Consider the following 14,508-nt stretch of genomic DNA (forward strand, 5'->3'; position numbering starts at 1 on the left):
TACTTTTTGAACTTCAGCCAAGTGGTTCGATGCGACGTCAGCCTGCAAGGGTGCTCGATTAGTTCCAAGTTTTGAAGAGCACTGGTGAGTGGCCCGATGATAGATTCAAAAGCGATTTTGCAGATATTAGATTGCGAGGAATATTTTTTGTCACAGCAAAATCAATTAAATCAGGTAGTTTCATAGGATCTGTAGGCCAGTATGTAGGACTGCCTGGTGCAACGTATTCCAGTTTGTTGCATGTTTTGATGAGTGCATTATATAGTGTCTTCCTTTGGGGGGTCACAAGGCGGGATCCCCAGTAAGTGTGCTTGGCGTTGTAATAACCTACTGCTATAAATCGCTCTCCAAGTGAATTGTAGAAGTCCATGAATTGGTCTTCGGAGACTGTAAAGCGGGGTGGGCAGTAGACAGCGGCAATGGCAAGGTTGCTGGTGCCCAACTGTAATTTTATCGATATAGCTTGCAGATAATTTATTGCAAACCGTTGGTGAAAGTGGTGTTTGATGCGGTGTCTTATTAGGATGCCGGTTCCTCCATGTGCTTTACCATCTGGATGATCGGTGCCGTAGAACGTGTATCCCCGTATTTGAAAGTTATATTTGCTGGTGAGATGCGTTTCTGCCAGCAACATAACGTCGATGTGGTTTTCGTTCAGAAATTGAGTTATTTCAGGTATATGCCGTGGAACACCGTTGGCGTTCCACAGAGTTATTCGAAGGCTAGGCATAATTTATTTGGACTGCTGAGCTGCAAGCATTTGTAACAAGATATTTTGGTTTTGCAATAGGATTTGCTTGGTGGTTTTCATGAAGGACATAAATTCCATCATATTTTGTTGCAAAGTTATCATCATAGTTTCCATGATACTTTGTGGCTGTCCCATGGCCTGCTGTATGTTATCAGTTTTCGGCTCTATGTGAGCTGTGCCTGACCTTAGAGCACTGGCGTAGGAAATGCTGTTGGTGGTAATTGAAGGGCCAAATGATGACCTGGCTGCTTTTGCGAAGAAAACTTCCGGTGTCGTTTGTGATTTCATGTAAATGTTCTGGCGTGCCGTTGTCGCTCGTTGCATACGACTTTTCATCTCCTTGGAGACTGGACAGCCTCTGTAGTTTGCTTTGTGGTTTCCTTGTCTGTTTACACACTTTTTAGTGAGAAAGTCTTCCTTGTTGGCAGGGCAGAGTTCGGAGCCGTGGCAGCACAAGCTACACAAACTGAACTGAGGGTGCAGTAAGCTCTGGTGTGTCCGTATTCCTGGCAATTTGTGCATTGTACTGGCTCGTCCCGTATGTACGGCTCTTCTACTGTGATCCTACGGTGGAGAAGGTACTGCAACTTGTAGATCGTACACTGCGTTTTTTTTCAAGTTCTGCTGCCTAACTACATCTCGACCTTGAAAAGTGGTTGCGGCTTCTTGTTTTTGTTCATAATATTTAAAACATTTTTTGCGCAAAAACCGTTTTCTTTTAAAGCCTCTATAATTTCGGAGGGGGTCACATCGGGTTCTATTCCCTTGAGCACAACTTGTAAACCTTTGCAACATTTCAGCTGGTACGTGTAGTAATACTTTTTGAAGTCGTTTAGGTACTTCGACACTGCTCGGAAATCATCTTCGGTTTTGGTTTGAAGTTTGATTTCGCTTATATTCCCTTTCATAAGCGGAATAACATGAAAGTTATACTTCCCGACAAGCTCAACTATTTTGTTGACTAGGACGTTGGAGTTCTTCTCCCGAACAAAGATAGGTGGTGGCTTAAGTTTCTTTGGGGCTAAAATGGAAAATCTATTTTCATTTAATGGACCGAGATTTTCAGGGTCTTTGTTGGTACAGTTTATTTTGGGCATATTGCCGTCAGATTTTTTTGGGGGTGTTAGCTTGCGCTTGGAAATATTAATGTAGCGATCCATGCCTGTCTGCATGGCTGAACCCGCTTGCGGAATTGTCATTTGACCGTAACTTTGTTTTTGCCGTTTGACCCGATTTTTGCACTTAGTTGTGTTGTTGCTTTACCCGCGACAGAGACCGTTGTGGTTAACGTAGTTGTTACTGTTGTTGTTGCACTAGGTGGCAGAAGCTCGGTTGGAGTTTTGCATTGCTCACTTTATTGCGTTTGAGCGCTGAAAAGTAGGGTGGGAGAGCAAGAACTAGCACTCTGGTTTTCGGCGGTCAGTAAACTTGCACTTTCGGTTTTAGAGTATTACTCGTGAAAGAGAAATAAGAATTGTTACGAGTCAAGAAGAGGCGACGTTTGTCTTGCTTTCTCTGTGCTTTTTCACGGGCTTTGTCTTGTTGTTTTTGGTGTTGAATGCGTTGATCCACGTTCTTACTCATTTGTTTATTGTTAGTGCGTAAAGGTAAATTAATTAATTAATTAAAACTTTGGTTTACGATATGCGAATTAGCATCGCGAATCGCAAAACCTTGCGTTTATACATTTATTCGGCGTTTTCGACTGAGCAACTATTTTTTTTCAGGAGCGTTAAGAATACACGTCCACACGCGACGTGTATTAATACATTGCCGCTGTTTAACTAGCTCTGCTTTGCGACAAACCTTGTTCCGGCTCCGAGAGTCCGCGACATTTTTAGGGTCCGAAAATCTCAAAATTCACTGGTTGACCCGCCATTTGTGATAAAATTGGAAACTACGATGGAATAAGTTTCACTTCTTCGCGCACCGGCACCTGTTGGGCTTTGACTCGCCGGACGCTCTCTACTTTAATGAGCAGCTCACGAGAGATAATTTTCTTATATTTAAAGAAGCCATGCGTTTGAAGAAGCAGAAATCTCTTGCTACTGTTTTTACGCGCCGTGGGATTGTGCACGTGAAGTGGGAGAGTGGACATTTACATTATCCAGCAGCTTGATGAGCTCTCAGCGATCACGGCTGCTGAGTCTGCTCTCCCCCTCTCAGGATCCAGCACACTGGTTGCCGAAGTTACTCCTCGTGCTGCCCTAAATAGCTTTCGTAAATAACATTTGTTATGCAGCTGATCTCTTTATTTTTATAGTTTTTAAGAGTAATTTAGGTTTTCTAGTGGTAATATTTTTTCGTTCAAATCTAGATTGTGCCTTCTCAATTCATATGTGCATTTCCCAATATATCTTATACCCCACTATTAATGCAGGACAATACAAGTATGAGTTTAGGAAACTATTTGTAGGATCAAATGTTGATGTAGTGTGTGTTTCAGAAACATGGTTTGTAAGTGGCTACGTGTTGCATGGGTCCGACAGATTAAAACACGCAGGTGGTGTAGCGATTTTTGTAAGCAACAAATAGACTTCGAAGCTTATTAAATCAAACCCGATCGAAGGTAGAGTTAGAGTTCGTATCGGACATGTCTGTGGCGTACGAAAACGTAATCCTGGCTGGTGGTCTTAACAGCAACATGATCAGGGAACAAAGTGTACAAAATGACTTTAACTCTCTTGGCCTAAGCTTGGTAAACTGCCAACTACATACGCATTTCACAAGTACCTGTAGCTCTTTGTTAGATGTTTGCTTTGTTAGCGTTCTCTAAACATGACTTGATATTTATGACATATTTTATTTTATTTCTGACAATTCAACACGATTTTTTAACTATTGGGACTATAAATCAATCAATTTCTACAACCTACTAACTAAATTGGACAATTATGACTGGACAAACATTTATGACTTGACTTCGCCACAGGAACAACTTCTATTATTTAACTCCAACATTCGACGTTTATTTGAACACTGTGTTCCATTAAGAACAAAAACACAAAAAACTGAAGTACAGCCATGTTTTAATTTGGAAACTAAAAAATAATTTCGCCTGCGGGATAATGCCTACAACGCTGGAAAAGTTATAAAACTGAAAGCCTGCACATCATTTTCAAACAACTGAGAAACTTAGTCACAAACTCGATCTCTTCTTCCAAACGTAGATTTATTAATAATAAATTTGCCAATGCACGGACTCCTGATCAAGTTTGGAAGCATTTGAGAAGCCTGGGCATAGGAAAACAAAATGCTATGGCTTAATCGGACCTTGATGTAGACGCCCTTTATAAGCAGTTTTCGGAGGGTCCTTCCATCATTCCTACACATAATTTGTACCTGAACTCAACAACATCCTGTGACATTATTTTTAGCTTTATGTGTGTACGGCCATGTGATGTCCTTGAATGTATACTTAAAGTAAAATCAAATGCAGAAGGTGTAGATAATGTTAGTCCCAAATTTATAAAAATGTTGCTCCCAAAACTAATTCGTTATATTACCCATATTTTTAATACAGTTTGCACATCTGTTTGTGATGTGCACCTATATGCAGATGATGTCCAGTTATATGTTAGCCGTCCCCTAAGTCGAATTAGTGAGTGTATTAGAATTAGCCACAATGAAATTAAACAAATAAATGATTGGGCTGATGCGAACGGGTTAAGACTCAATCCATCCAAATCAAAATTCATTCTAATTCATAAAAAATCAATTGACTTTAGCTGTCTTCCAAAGATTGAGGTAAAAAATGTTGAAATAGAATTTGTTAAACGAGCCACAAATCTGTGAATAGAATTTAATTCCACCTTAACGTAGGATGACCATGTGAACAAAGCCACAGGAAAAGCATATGGCATGCTCAGGCAGCTGTCCTTATCCAGAAACCTTATACCACAGAATATCAGGATGCTTGTAGCGAAAACCTGCATAAATCCAAAATTGTTTTACGGGATTGAAGTATTTGGTTCCTGTGACGACATAAGCATGAGAATACTAAAAGTTGCCTTCAACTCAATTGCGCGATATGTTTTAATTTAAACCGCAGGGAGCACATAACATGTTATTCAAATAAAGTTTTTGATTAGCCTTGAGTCATGGATTAAGTTAAAAACCCTCTTATTTCTGCATAAACTCCTAACTAAAAAAGAGCCGCAGTACTTAATTGAACATGTGAAACTGGCTTCGTCTGCTAGAACAAAAGATTAAAATTGGCGATGACGGAAAAACACTTATTCATACAGGCTGTTCGATGGTTGGAATCACCTCCCAAACAATATTAAAAGTATAAGAAATGAAACGCACTTCAAAAACGAACTTAAAAACTATTTAAAGGGCACAAGCTAATTTTTATTCTTATTTTAATTTTAATTTTAATTTATTATTTTAATGTTAATCTCATTTTGTTTCAAATTTAATTCATTTCTTTATGTTACTCATGACACCAAAGCTATTAAATGTATTAATCTGTAATTGTTAAAATGAGTATTGTTATTGTAACGTAATGTAATGTAAACATACTTCTAGTATTTACGTTTTATTGTATGAACATTCACAAAGTGACCAATGAATCTGAAAAGGGTAAGTGTTTTAAAATTTTCCCATTACCTCTTCGGATGTAATTATTCCGTTTATAAGCTTAGGGTCAAGTCTACTAGTTAAAATTGCAATAAGTTTTTCTTCTGTGTAAGATTTTTGTTTAATTAGGTGTCTGTGGTATGTTTGAAATGGTATTTCGAAACTATAGGAATTTGTATCGGCAGTCAGTAGAAATAATTGATTTTTTAATACGTTAATTGGAGGTTGTGTGACGATCTTTCGTCGCTATGGGCTGATGCTGAGGAGTTGATTGAATTAATTTCTGCGGGGTCCAGGACAACACGTCCGCTACCACATTAGCTACTCCGGGCTTGTACCTGATCTCGTGGCTATACTCGCCAATGAGGTCTCTCCAGCGTTTAAGCTTAGCGTTATGATTATTTACGCTATTCGAAAAACTCAAGGGTTGGTGATCCGTGTATATTACCACTTTTAAATACCCGTAAAGATAATGTCTAAAACTTTGGAGCGCCCAAACGATCGCGAACAACTCTCCTTTGTTAGTTTCGTAGTTCTATTCAGTTTTTGACAGGGTGCGAGAAATGAACATTATTGGCCTATGATTTTGTTTCAATACTGCGCCTGTTGCGTAACTTGAAGCGTCAGTAGTCAATTGAAATTCTTTCCCGAAATCTAGATATGCAAGGGTGACCTCCCTGGAGACGAGAGTATTTTTAAGTTTCTCGAATACTGTAATCGCGTCATTGTTCAAGTTGATAGCAGCTCTGCTTGACTTGGTCTTAGATATACGGCCTTATTCGTTTCTTAGAAGAATGGTTAGGGGTTTTGCTATTTTCGCGTAATATTTTATGAACCGCCTATAATAACCTGTCATGCCCAAAGAGGAGCGGAGATCTTTTAATGTTTTACGAACTGGATATTTTGTAATCTCTTTTATTTTACCTATGTTGGTTTTTACTCCATTTTCTGATATTGTGTACCCCAAAAAGCCTAGTTCGTTTTTGAAAAATCTTATTTCTCTATTTGAACCATCATATTTGCGTTTTGTAGCGTTGAAAATACTCTTTCCAAATTTTTGCCGTGCTCCACTTCGTTTTTGCTAATGACTATAATATCATCAACGTACACATAGCAAATTTTCCCTATGTATTCTCTTAATATGTCGTCTAACGCTCTTTGAAAAAATGGATGGGTAATTTTTCAAACCGAATGGGAGTCTCGTAAATTCATATTTTCCGCCATTTACCGCGAATGCTGTTTTTTCTATGGGTGTATCTTTCAATGGTATGTGGTAAAAACCACTCTTAAGATCTAATACCGAAAAATACTTGTTGTCCCCAAGCTGTGCAATAATTTCTCCAATTTTGGGAATGGAATCCGGTCTGAGATAGTAACTTCATTAAGTTTCCTATAATCAATTACTAATCTGTACTTTTTACTCGGACTGACCGGACTTTTTGTTACTACCCAGACTGGTCCATTATATGGTGATCTTGAAGGTCTTATAATACCATCTCTTGCATCTCAGTTATTTGTTTTTCTACCTCCTGTTTGAGTGATATTGGGTATGGGTACCGTTTTTCGTAAACTGGAGAATCTGATGAAGTTCTGATCTCACCTACTACTTTAGTTGTGTTTGCTAACTTTGAATCGGGATCTGTAAAGAAGATGTTGTGGCTTTGTACGAGTTTTATTATTGATTTTTGTGAATCAGTCATATGGCTGACTTGCGGTCCAATTGTATTTACTGCTTGTGTCGCTAGTTGATGAATTTTAATTTTGCGTATATTTCCGAGTATTATTATTGCTCCTAGGCTATTCATTGTGTCATTACCCAAAATACCATGGAAGGTTTTCAGTGTGTCTAGTAAAAAGAATTTCATGGTTGTATCCGAAATATGAGCGAGCTTAAGTATTGCGTGTTGTGTTATTTTAGTGTTACCACCGACTGAACTAACTGAAAACGTGTTCTCATTTGGCTTTGGATTTGGTACTAATTGATTTTGAATATAATTTTGATTATAGCCCGCGTACTTTAAAGTAAGGTAGTGAGGAACGATTTATTCTAAAAAAAAAGTTCTGACATATCTATATATTCTTGTAGTTCGGTATCATTTTTCCATACATATTCTTCCAGAAGTTCGTTTACGTTATTTTCTTCTACCAACTGATAATACTCTTGTTCTGAACTTGATGCAGCTTCCTCTGAATTTTGCTACGCGGTACTTTCTGTCTCTGATTGAATATGGAACTGTCTTGGCATCTTGTTATTATTTGGGACATTAGCGGTGCTGAGAGGTTTTTTACCTGCATAATCGTTATTTGCTGGTTTGTTCATATAATTTATATGACGCAATCGAACTGACTGTTCGACGTCCATATGTACCGGTTTCGGTTGTGGTCGTGGCGGAAGTTTTGGTGTGCTTAAGGGTGCTACTGCACCGGCTTGGTTTGTATAAAGTTGACTATAAGATTTGAATTGATTAGTTTGGTTAATTGGGGTTTTTGTATTTGGCTTGGATTATGGTAGAGATGCGGATGGAAATTTTCGGATTGCTAAAAGAATTCCATAAAATTTTGGTGAACCAATTCTGTTTTCGGAGCTTTTTAACACCTCCTCGACACTTTTCCAACTTTTGTTTCCTAAAAATCTCTTAGTGTGCGAACAATGTCTGGTAATTTATCTAACTCAATAAGATTGTGCGTTAACTCTCTTTTAATTGTTTGATATGTATATTTGACAAACTCTTTATTTGGATTAAGTGTTTCTTTTACTAGGTTACTGAGATTTGTCTCTAAGACTATTTTTATTTTTTCTTCAATATCCCTCTCGGTCATGATTCGTGTGTCTGTCTTCAAAATCGTGTTCGGTAATTTTGGGTATGGATATATGACCAGCCAAAAGTTTAATTAATTTTTTTAATTTTAGTTTTTCAGAATTCGGAAATTGTTTTCTAAGAATTAGGGTGTAGGATACTTTTATTTTGGGGTTATAGGGTTCGGGGTAATAGCAATAAACAAAAACGTATCCCGCATGTCAATTCGGATAGGCCCAGGCAGGAATGTAGGGAAAACGTCCACACTTCCAATCGGTTATGCCTGCTGAGTCGCATTGCACACACACACCCCTACTTAGATCTCTCTCTCTCTCTCTCGCTCTCTATCGGCGTGCGAAAGGAAAATAAGGAAAAATTAGCGAGTTTGGGAAAAGTCCCGTTTATTGTGGATCTAGAAGTTTCCAATTCGCGCTGCCTGAACCAACGCAAAGAGATGCTCGCTCACTTGATTTTGGGAACCATAAGCAACCACAAGTATTTTGTTAACAGTATTAATTTCAACTTGCAATATTATTATTTGTGCTAATTGAAATGTGCGAGTAAACCTCACAATGTGTCTTTGTATGTAGAGCACGTTCATCGGAGGCCGGCCAGAAAGAACACGCGCTCGTCGCGGGAAATCTGTGCGTTGCTGCAGCCCACACACCAACAAGTGACAACATAGCACCCATACCAATAGAGCCCAGCTAAGGCTGCTGCAGGTTTGGGCGCTTGCAACCGCATCTTCGTAAACGCCGCATACGGAACTACGAGCGGAGCACAAGTGATACCTGTCCGAAACTTGGAGAAACGCATACCGACACGTGGAGCCCTAACCTAGAAGACAGCAGACTTGTGCAACGGCCTTTCGAAAGTACCTGCGGATCATACCATTTCTGGGTGGAAATAAACAGGCCTAAAGGAGACCGGCGCAGCAAACCGGCAAAAAGAGGGATTGCCACTACTAGCAGTATGTAGTTCGCTACGGAGTACAACCGATGCAAGCACGCATACTCGCAAAAACAGCGCCTACACTGACAGACGTCGGCGATACCGATCACCCATAAGTGAAGTCTTATTGTTTTGATTTAGCTTGAACTTTTATTTTTTTTTGTTGTTGAGAATTAGACATTTTTCTTATTAGCTGTTTCTTTTTATTTAGCATATAAATTAAGTGAATTCCAGATGCCACAACTAATAATCCCGTGTAAATTGAAATAACCACGCTCTTTGCGAAGTCCTAAACAGCACCTGCATCTTCGATGGGCCCAGCGAATCGGCAGCGGAAAATATGTGCGTAAGTTTTTATTAACGAAACAAAATATATTTAAGAAGTTTAAATTAAGAAGAAGAACATGAATTGTTAGAATGTAAGTTCAGAAACTGAAAAGAAACATAGAACAATGAATGAATATGAAGAATTTATGTAAATTATCTTGGATTTTGTTACCGTTTAATATGAGCGAATAATTTCTATAAATACGGTCAGCTGCTAGTACAGCGATGCTGTCGTCAACCTTCTCGAATATGATTTAATCTACAATAAAGCGTTTGCCAATGGGGGCAAACTACACCCAAGCGTTGGGAGGGTAGAGAATGGGGCAAACTACACCTAAGCCACCCACATTGCTGGTATTCTTCTCTTATTATATATTCTTTAGGGTCCGTCTGTGTCGTCCGATATCTACAATATTTTGACCGATCATTAAAGTACAGATAGTGCACTTAAAACTTTTCGAAGTATAACGGATGTGATATATAGATGAGGAGGAAGACCCACGCCATATCCAACGAGCTTTGCACCGAGCTATGCAAGAAGTGCACGAACACCGATCCGTCTATACGCTAGAAAACTACCAATATCTAGTGAACACCTACCTCAGGGATACTACAGAAAATGACACCCAACGTAGGGCTAGAAACCGAAATTATAGAGAAATTAAACGCTCAGGTTTACTACCTTGTTTACACAAGTCCTAGGAGCCGAAATCGCAAGTTATCGAGGGTACTAGCCATCAATAATAATAATTAATAATTTGAAATCTTTTAAATATGTTAATCCGCAGAAACCTATTTGTCTATTTGAGGTTAGCCATAACTGTTTTATAAAGTCGTTGCCTGGAATAGCGACTGCAATTCGAATCCTTACGGATTGAGGCGACCGGAACGATCTTATTCACAGGGTTAATATTTAAGTCAGAAATTAATCCGGTGGACTAAAGTTTTGATTCGATATTAGAGGGAAGCGAATTCGGAAATTCGTAATTTGGAACTGCGATTGAAAATCAAGTCATTATGGTATCATCAACCAAGGCGAACCAATCGTAGAAAACTAGTTTCGTTGAAATTGTTTAGTTCACCTGGCGTCAGGGCACAGTACGCGTACTTAGGAGTAGCAAGTCATCGGAGGAACTCCGATACTTGACCAGTGCAGCGAATACGAATCCCGGAAACCATATCCATCAAGCAAATATTAGTATAAAGTATTTTTAGGAGATAATACCAAGCATGTTCGAGAGAACTGACAAACAGCTCGTTGGAAAGCAAAGACCAATTTTGAAGAAACTTAAAAACTATATAACATTTTGTGGAAAATGCCACTTCATCACAGTACGGAGAACTTGACAGCCGCGTCAAATGATGACACAACAGTTTGCATTTTATGTGCTCGACCATTAAATGTGGAGGACCTGAAAGCAGTTTCTCCATGTAATCATAAATTCCACCGTCAATGAATAAGGGATCACTTACATGTAACAAATACTTGCCCAACGTGTAATAACATATGTACTGTGCAACAGTTATCGGTATCAAATAATAATTTGTTAGCTGAGTTGACAGACGCAGAGCAAAGATCACACGCTTCAAGTGCGCCGTCTGAAATCGATCCTGGCGAAGGCAGTAGTAACCAAATCGTGAATCGAGACCGAGGCCGAGGTAGAGTCAACTCGCGAAGAGGCAGAAATACTGTGCAACCCAGAACCATTGTTACTAGATCACAGCTACCTCTTAATGCACCGATTCCATATTGGATTCTTCGAAAGCAGAGAGTGAAGAGATAGGAAGGGCAGTGCAAGCGGCAATGCAGACTCAACAGGAAAAACTTGTGCACGACCTGACAGTTTTTATTCAGACACAGTTGGCGAACATGCAAGTAGGCAACAATGGACAGTTCCCCAGCGGAAGACAGGTCAACAATATTTCTGAGAACTCAGGGTTCACAGCTGGTCAATCACAGCCAGTGGATGAGCAGAATTCGCCTAACGTTAGCACAAACATCAGTCCGGTAAATCAGCAGCTTAGTAGGATATCAGGCAGATTCCACAATTCGGTTCAGCCGGAGAAAGTGCCTAATATTATTCAGAGTTGGCACATCAAATTTGATGGGGCCAAAGATGGATTGCAAACGGAAGACTTTTTGTACAGAGTTAATGCTTTGGCACAACAGAATTTAAATGGTGATCATCAGTTATTATGCGACCACCTGCACCTATTTTTTATAGGCAGGGCTAGCGAGTGGTACTGGAAATACCACAAGGCCAGTGAAAAGGTAACTTGGAATGAGTTTTGCAAAGAATTTACGGAAAAGTTTAGGGACATAGATACGGACTTAGATATATGGGAATCAATTAACAACAGGCGTCAGACAGATAGGGAACCATTTGAGGAATATCAAATTTGTATCGGAAAACTTGTGGCGCGCTTGAGCACCCCAATTTCTGAACAGTCTCTGGTCCAACTTTTTATTCGACACTCGAAACCCCCTCTTAGGTATGAGTTAATGCACTTAAGTATCGACTCCTTAGCTAGCTTAAGAAAAGAAATTCGAACGCACGAGCAGTTTTGTAAACAGAAGAGACAGCAGCCAGGAAGAAATAATTTTTCCGCGCGTCCGAATGTTTCTGAACTTGATCCAGATTCTGAGGACACAGTGCTAGATGAAGTTTCAGCTTTGCAGCGTAGAGAAATGAGATGCTGGAACTGCGACAAGATTGGGCATCGCTTTGACGACTGTCTTGAGTCAATCAGTATATTTTGCTTTGGATGCGGTGCCAAAAACACCAAGAAACCAAATTGTCAAAAGTGATACCCATCGGAAAACCACCAACGGGATGTGTCGGCCAAAAACCACTCGACGCATCCGAAAAATTAAAATCAGACCGTGGTACGCAGACCGATCCAATTGAAAGTTCGGATCTGAACACTCGACCTAATCATCTCAAACCTTACCATGTTAGAGAAGCACAATATACAGCAGCTAGACAGAGAATTTTGGAGACATTAGCAGCTGTAGCATTTCTCAGAAACCCGGACGTTCAACTTCACGAGTACGACAATTTTGGAAAACGGTGCGATAAAGTCGGAAAAGGTTGGTCGCAGCAGTTTTCCTTAACTCCGATAACCGTTTACATACCGAAATAGATATATCTGATAAGCGTTACGTAGCTTTGCTGGATTCAGGTGCGACGATTAGTTGTATCGGGGGCAACGCTGCGAAAGATTTATCTCAGCATCCGAGGATGCGTAAATGTTCAGGCCAAATTAAGACAGCTAATGATGCATAGTGTTCAGTCGTTGGCAGACTTATTTTGGATATCACATATCGTAATCTCACTAATGTAGTTGAGTTCTTCGTCATACCAGAGCTCAAGCAAGATATTTATCTTGGTATTGATTTCTGGCGCGATTTCGGATTGCTGAACAAAATAACGGAAGAAACTGGGTCGGTTAGCGAACTCGATGTAGGGCGAGAAGACGAGGTGGTTGATATCCCGAAAATACATTCCCTTTCAATAGAACAACGAAAAAGTTAGAAGCAGTAATACGCCAACTCCCTTCTTACGAGTCGGAGGGATTAGGGCGGACGCAGATGCTAGAGCATTCCATCGATGTTGGCGGGGCGAAGCCGGTAAAGCAGCGTCACTGGCAGATCTCACCTGCAAAGGAGAAAAGTATGTTTGCAGAAATAGAAAACATGTTAGCATTAGACTAGACTGTGTACTAGTTAAACGAGGAGAAAAGGTTCGGTTATGTTTAGATTCGAGAGAAGTGAATAAGCTGACTGTAAAGGATGCTTATCCTCTTCCTCACGTAGACGAAATCCTAAGCAGACTGCCACCAGCGCGTTACATCACCGGACTTGACATGAAGCACGCGTTCTGGCAGATCCCGCTCGAGGAAAAGTCAAGGCAGTGCACAGCGTTCACGATACCCAATAGGCCTTTGTATCAGTACAAAGTAATGCCGTTCGGGCTTTGTAATGCCGCGCAAACACTCTGCAGGTTAATGGACTTAGTAAAACCAACTAGTCTGCGCATTCGGGTGTTTGTATACTTAGATGATTTGTTAATTTTGTCTGATGATTTTGAGTCACACATGAAATTGCTAAAAGAGGTCGCTAGGTATTTGCGAAAGGCTAATTTAACGATTAACATAGCAAAATCAAATTTTTGTATGACCGAGATCAACTATTTAGGGTTCATCATAGGGCACGGACAGCTTAATGTCGATCCAAGTAAAGTTAATGCCATGAACGAGTTTCCAATTCCGACCACAGTCTAGCAGCTCCGTAGATTTCTTGGGCACAGGATATTCACCGTACTTTTTGTGTTTCGGACAGAATATGGTGATGAACGGCAAGGATTATGAACTCACGCCGCTAACGCTAAAATGTATGACTTGCGTATACGCTCGTAGCTTTGCACAGAGCAACGCAGCGAAGAAGTTTAACAATAAGCTAGCTCCAGTTTTCATTAAGGCTAAAGTGTGGAAGAAAATTAGTCATATATACTACGAATTAGCATCCGAAGATGACAAACCTCTGGGGGTATACCACTTAAAAGATATAAGGTCCTAAAAGAATAATGTCCGACCTTTTTCAGTTAATACTTCTTCGAGATAGGACTCTAGCAGAATTAACTGCGGTGTAGGGTTCGGGGTAATAGCAATAAACAAAAACGTATACCGCATGTCAATTCGGATAGGCCCAGGCAGGAATGTAGGGAAGAACTTCCAATCGGTTATGCCTGCTGAGTCGATTTGCGCACACACACCCCTACTTAGATCTCTCTCTCTCTCTCTCTCTCTCTCTCTCTCTCTCTATCGCTCTCTATCGGCGTGCGAAAGGAAAAGAAGGAAAAATGAGCGAGTTTGGGAAAAGTCCCGTTTATTGTGGATCTAGAAGTTTCCAATTCGCGTTGCCTGAACCAACGCAAAGAGGTGCTCGCTCACTTGATTTTGGGAACCATAAGCAACCACAAGTATTTGGTCAGCAGTATTAATTTCAACTTGCAATATCGGCACGTGCATAAACTGTAGCCCAAAAGCCAGAGAGGACGCAGACCACGCGCTCTTACAAGAAGAACAGAGCCCATTGTT

The sequence above is a fragment of the Drosophila elegans genome, unplaced genomic scaffold, assembly GCF_018152505.1.
Source record: "Drosophila elegans isolate 14027-0461.03 unplaced genomic scaffold, ASM1815250v1 contig_767, whole genome shotgun sequence".
Lineage (NCBI taxonomy): Eukaryota > Metazoa > Arthropoda > Insecta > Diptera > Drosophilidae > Drosophila > Drosophila elegans.